This window comes from Gossypium hirsutum, chromosome D13 (genome assembly GCF_007990345.1).
Source record: "Gossypium hirsutum isolate 1008001.06 chromosome D13, Gossypium_hirsutum_v2.1, whole genome shotgun sequence".
NCBI lineage: Eukaryota > Viridiplantae > Streptophyta > Magnoliopsida > Malvales > Malvaceae > Gossypium > Gossypium hirsutum.
The window spans coordinates 29,338,221-29,344,678 of NC_053449.1; positions in this window are offsets into that span (position 1 = coordinate 29,338,221).

Below are 6,458 nucleotides of genomic sequence, written 5' to 3' on the forward strand. Positions count from 1 at the left end.
AAGAGTGAGCAGCAATGAGAACATCTCTTTCATACTCGCTGCCATGTACAAGGTAAGCTTTGTAGAGTTATTATTGATGGTGAAAGTTGCTCGAACGTAGCCAGCACGATGATGGTGGAAAAGCTTTGCTTAACCACTACCAAGCATCCACAACCTTATCAACTACAAGAGCTTAGCAACGAAGGCCGATTTAAGGTCACTCAACAAGTGCGCATCGCCTTTTCTATCGGTAAGTATCAAGACGAAGTTGTGTGCAGCGTAATGCCTATTCAAGCCTGCCATTTGTTGCTAGGAGAACCATGGCAACTGGATCGAAAGGCCACTCACAATGGTCGTACAAATAGGTATTCTTTCAAGCATCAAGGAAGGAAAATCACCTTAGTGCCGCTCACTCCGGAACAAGTCCATGAGGACCAAATCAAACTAAAAAATTCTGTTGTTAAAACAAGTGAGGAAAAAGAAAAAGAGAATGAAAAAGAGCAAAAAGAGATTGAGAGTGAAAAGGAATGTGAAACAGAAAAGAAAATTGAAAAAAAAGTTGAAGAAAGAAGAGAAAATGAGTTAGAAAAAGAAACAAAAGAAAAAGACGAGGAAAGGCTAGTGAGGAATGTTTTCACTAACCAAGATATGAATTTTTCTTGTGTTGCTACTTTTCAGGTTCCCGAAGGACCGAAAGATAACTTTCAACTTCAATACCTCTTAAATGAAAGACGCTTTCAAACGATCAACATAGGCAAAGATAAAATCACAATACATGAGCCCGAAAAGCTTCGACTACACTATGCCCCCGATGAGCGAACGTTTGTATTAAATGGAAAAGGTAAATCGACCCTTATTATTTGATATGAGCTCGCCCATGAAGATAGGTGCCGAATCCATGGAGTTGCCTTTGGGGCCAATTACTCGAGCACGTGCCAAGAAGTTCCAATATGTTGTAGCAAGCTATATTGCTCGATTGTGGAGTGATGGGTTGATTGCCCATAAAACGCCCAGCTCAACTAGCTTGATTCGCAATTTCCTACAAGCTGATTTTAGCTTGTGTCAGCTCAATTTAGCTCAATTCGGCACTTAATTAGTTCAAGGAGCTGATTAAATTTATTTTCAATAAATTTAATTAGTTGTGTTAGTTTAGAATCAGCTCAAATCATTTAATTAAATAAATGAGTCTTAATCTGGACATTTTTTTAATTCAGCTTATTAAATATGTTTTATATTAGTACATGCCTTTAATATGTCCATATTAAGTCATAAATTAAATGTGTTTAGTTTAATTACAAAGTTTTATTGTGTCTTGACTAAGAAAAATTTATTAGTGGCTGCTAATTAATTTGTCTTAGCCGAATTAATGTGCAAAATTTTAATATGTCCAGCTACTGATTTCATGAGTATTAAACTTGTCTTAACCACATTTATTTGATGTTTTTCAGCTAGCTTAATGGCAAAGAAAGCTCATAAAGAAGGAGCATGTATTTGGGCACATGCATGGACGGCATTTAAAGTGCAGCTGCCTTGTGTTTCCAGCTGACTTTTCGTGCAGCTCAATGGACTTCTAGCTGCTGTTTTGAGCTTCTCCAAGGGCCAATTTTGTGGAGAGCAATGGCCAAAGAGTGCCTCATAAATTCCAGCAGCAAATTCATGTGGAGGCTACTCATATTCGGCCAAAGAAGCATAATTTTTGAAGCTGTCCATTTCTCTTCTCCATAGCAGCAATAAGCTCTTTTAAAACATTAATTGAATGTGAATTTTCTCCATTAAAGGGGCCAGCCGAATCATCTTTTTCTAGAAGGTTAATTTTTAGAATTTTATCACATGAATGTAACTAGGAAATTTCTAGGAAGTTTCCTCAAGAAACTTAAGGCATAAGGATCTGATTAGATAGGCTATTCGGCTGCCTTAGTCAAGCTATAAATAGGTCATGTAATTCACATTTTGAGGTTAATGAACAATTTGATAGCTTTGCTAAATTGTGAGGTTGTTTTCAACTCTCGTTATTCTCCAAAAACTTGTGAGACTTATCAAACATCTTTGTGGCGTCAAACTTGTTTTTGTTTCTTCCTGAACTTATCACTTTAATCCCAAAAGTGTGGCGTTCGATTCATACTAAGGTTCCTATCATCATTGATAGTGGGTCGAAGTTTCTATCCATTTAACAGACCTTCCATCCATCCTTACCAACCTAAGCATTCCCCTATGTTACGGGTTAACACATTCCTATTGTGTTAGTTCGGCTTTCGAATCCTTAGCCAAATTGCTTCCATTGTTTTCTAATTCATTTCCTAAACCAACAAAATTCTTTTGAGCCTAAATAAACCTCTTTCTTCTAGCCTATTTTGTAAAGCCTCAATTTACTCCTAATTCACGACCGGGCGATCGTTACGACTCAATTCGATCTTGAGGTGAGGGCGTATCAAGTTGGTATCAGAGCTAGCTGAATCGGAGTAAGAATTGTCGTCTTCGGTATTACGAGATTGTAAAAAAAATAAAAAAAATTTGAAAAAAAAATTCAAAAAAAAAGTTTGTATTTAATTTATTTTTCCTTTGTGTATTCAGTATTAAAAAAATTCGGAATTAAAAAAAAGAAGTGATTGAAATTCATTTTGAGCTTGTAAAAGCATTGCTTGCTGCCCGAAGGACCACATCTATACAACCACACTAATTTCCTTCTATTTTCTTTGTTTGTTAGCCTACCCGATCTAAAATATTACCCTACCAAGCCACATCTATTTTGTAAGCCGACCCCAAACGATTTTGATTTGTCAAACTTAGTTTGCAAAGAATTTTGGGAAGTGAAAATCGAGTGATAAAAGGCAAGAGAGATTAGTGAGACTATTAGAGAGTAGAAAAGCCAGAGTTTTTATTCTTTGTGAGTGATTGGTGAGTTCTTGTTGTGATTCTTTAAAGAACTTTTAAAAATGTCACGGAGCCCGAAAAAGAATCCAAACGAGGGAGGTGGATTTCGTCCAATAAGAAATGTTGGAAGGGGAGTGCTGGATCTCACTTTGCAAGCCATTATGCAAGAAATGGAGTGATTGTTTGATCGCAAGCTTGAACCAATCGAAGACCGCCTATATCGAGTCGAAACCCGAAGGCAACGCGAAGCGACTCCGGAAGATGCAAGGCGAGAACGAGAGCAACCAATTGACAACTATGATGAAGAAGAATCTGAAGGTGATCACTTATCTGAACAAGGAAACCCTCAACGGTTCCAACGAAATCGAGTCCCAAGAAATCGAGACCATTCGGATGACAATCTTAAAAATATTAAGATGTCTATTCCCCCGTTTCAAGGGAAGAATGATCCCGAATCTTACTTGGAGTGGGAAAAGAAAATGGAACTCGTCTTTGACTGCCATAACTACTCGGAAAATAAAAAGGTAAAGCTCGCTGCCATTGAATTCTCGGACTATGCGATCGTGTGGTGGGATCAATTGGTGACTAGCCGAAGGAGGAATGGGGAGAGGCCTATCTCTACGTGGGCCGAAATGAAGGCCGTTATGCGCAAGCATTTTGTTCCCTCCTATTACCATCGGGAGTTGTACCAGCGATTGCAAAATCTCACACAAGGCAACCGAACTGTCGAGGACTACTATAAAGACATGGAAATCGCTATGATAAGAGCCGACGTGGAGGAGGATCGTGAAGCAATAATGGCGAGATTTTTAGCCGGCCTAAATCGGGATATTACCAATATTGTCGAGCTTCAACACTATGTAGAAGTTATGGACATGGTGCATATGGCAATAAAAAGTTGAAAAACAATTGAAACGGAAAGGACCCACGCGGACATATCCAACGGCTTCTACCAACAAGTGGCCTCAAGGGACTAGCAAAGCTCCCAATCAGCCTAAGGAGCCTTTCGTTGCTGCCAAACCCAATCAAGTAAGTGCCGATGCTAGCAAAAATAAAAACGAGGCTATCTCGAATCATTCTCGCGATATCAAGTGTTTCAAGTGTCAAGGAAGAGGCCACATTGCGAGTCAATGTCCTAATCGACGAGTGATGGTGGTTCGTTCAAATGGCGAGATTGAGTCCGAAGATGAACAAGAGGAGGAGCCTGAAATTCCCATGGAGGAAGGTGAAGAGCTCGAGCTGCCCGTTGAAGGAGAATTACTTGTTGTCAAAAGGAGCTTGAATATCCAAGTAACCGAGGAAGAACAACAACGAGACAACATCTTTCACACTCGTTGCCATGTTCAAGGCAAGGTGTGTAGTTTAATTATTGACGGAGGTAGTTGCACCAATGTCGCAAGTTCTTTGCTGGTTGAAAAACTTGGTTTAGCCACCACAAAGCATCCAACTCCTTACAAGTTACAATGGCTAAATGACGGAGGCGAACTCAAGGTGACGAAGCAAGCAAGGGTGGCGTTTTCCATAGGCAAGTACCAAGATGAGGTGGTTTGTGATGTCGTACCAATGCACGCGGGACATTTGCTATTGGGGCGTCCTTGGCAATTTGACCGGCGAGTAGTCCACGACGGCTATACAAACCGATATTCATTTAAGCACCTTGGAAGGAATGTTACATTAGCTCCTCTCACACCGAAGCAAGTGCATGAAGACCAACTCAAGATGAAGCAATCTATTGAGCGAGAAAAAGAAAAAGAGAAAAACAAAAAGAGTGAAAAGAAAAAGAAAGAAAAGAATGAGGAGAGTGAGATAAAAACAAGAGTGACAAAAGAAAAAGAGCAAGAGTGTGAAAATAAAAAAACAAGTGTTTTTGCTAGAAAAAGAGAGATTCGAAAATTGATGTTGGCAAGGCAACCCATCTTTGTACTTATGTATAAAGAGTGTTTATTGGAAACTAACGAACTTGACAATACTTTGCCTACACCTATCGTTTCTTTGTTGCAGGAATTCGGAGATGTTTTTCCTGAAGAAGTGCCAAATGGCCTACCTCCCATTCGAGGAATCGAGCACCAAATCGATTTTGTGCTCGGTGCTGCAATTCCAAATAGGCCAGCATATAGAAGTAATCCTGAGGAATCGAAGGAATTAGAAAAGCAAGTAGCCGAATTAATGGAGAAGGGCTACATCCGTGAAAGCTTAAGTCCGTGCGCGGTTCCGGTATTGTTGGTTCCTAAAAAGGATGGATCCTGGCGAATGTGCGTTGACTGCCGCGCTATCAACAAAATCACAATAAAATATCGCCATCCTATTCCCCGCCTCGATGACATGCTTGATGAACTTAGTGGAGCCCAATTGTTTTCGAAGATCGATTTAAAAAGTGGGTATCATCAAATTAGAATGCGGGAGGGAGACGAATGGAAAACTGCGTTCAAAACTAAATATGGTTTGTATGAATGGTTGGTAATGCCATTCGGACTTACCAACGCTCCTAGTACTTTCATGCGTCTCATGAATTACGTTTTACGTTCGTTCATTGGGAAATTCTGTGTTGTGTATTTTGATGATATTTTAGTCTATAGCAAGAGCTTGGAAGATCATATTCAACATCTACGTGCCGTGCTTGAAGTCTTGCGAAAAGAGGTACTTTATGCCAATTTAAAGAAATGTTCTTTTTGCACTAATGAAGTTGTTTTTCTAGGCTTTGTGGTAAGTGCTCGTGGATTAGAAGTTGACCAAGAAAAGGTCAAGGCGAGCAACGAATGGCCGCGTCCAACGAACATCAGCCAAGTGAGGAGTTTTCACGGGTTGGCAAGCTTCTATCGAAGGTTTGTGCCTAATTTTAGTTCTGTAGCTGCCCCCTTGACAGGTATAATTAAGAAAAATTCTCCTTTTGTGTGGACTGATGAGCAAGAAAATTCTTTTAATAAGCTTAAAGAATGTCTAACTAATGCACCATTGTTGTCTTTACCTGATTTTAACAAAACATTCGAGATAGAGTGTGATGCTTCAAGTATCGGCATTGGCACTGCTTTGATGCAAGATGGACGGCCTATTGCATACTTTAGTGAAAAGCTTAACGGAGCTACGTTGAATTATCCAACGTATGATAAGGAACTATATGCATTGGTCCGAGCTCTCGAAACATGGCAACACTATTTATGGCCGAAGGAATTCGTAATTCATTCAGACCACGAGGCTCTAAAGCATTTGAAGGGACAAACCAAGCTCAATAAACGTCATGCCAAGTGGGTGGAGTATTTGGAGTCGTTTCCGTACGTGATCAAGTATAAAAAGGGTAAGGAAAATGTTGTAGCCGACGCCCTATCACGAAGGTACGCACTTGTCAATTTAATGGATTCTATTTGCTTGGTTTTGAATTTATCAAAGATCTTTATAAATCCGATGCTGACTTTGGTGAAATTTATGAGTCTTGTTCGCATGGTGCTTGTGAAAAGTACTTTCAGCATGAGGGCTATTTATTTCGTGAAGGCAAGCTTTGTGTGCCTCAAAGTTCTGTGAGAAACGTCCTTGTAGAAGAAGCTCATAGCGGAGGACTTATGGGCCACTTCGGAATTGCTAAAACTTTAGCAATATTGCATAAACATTTCTAT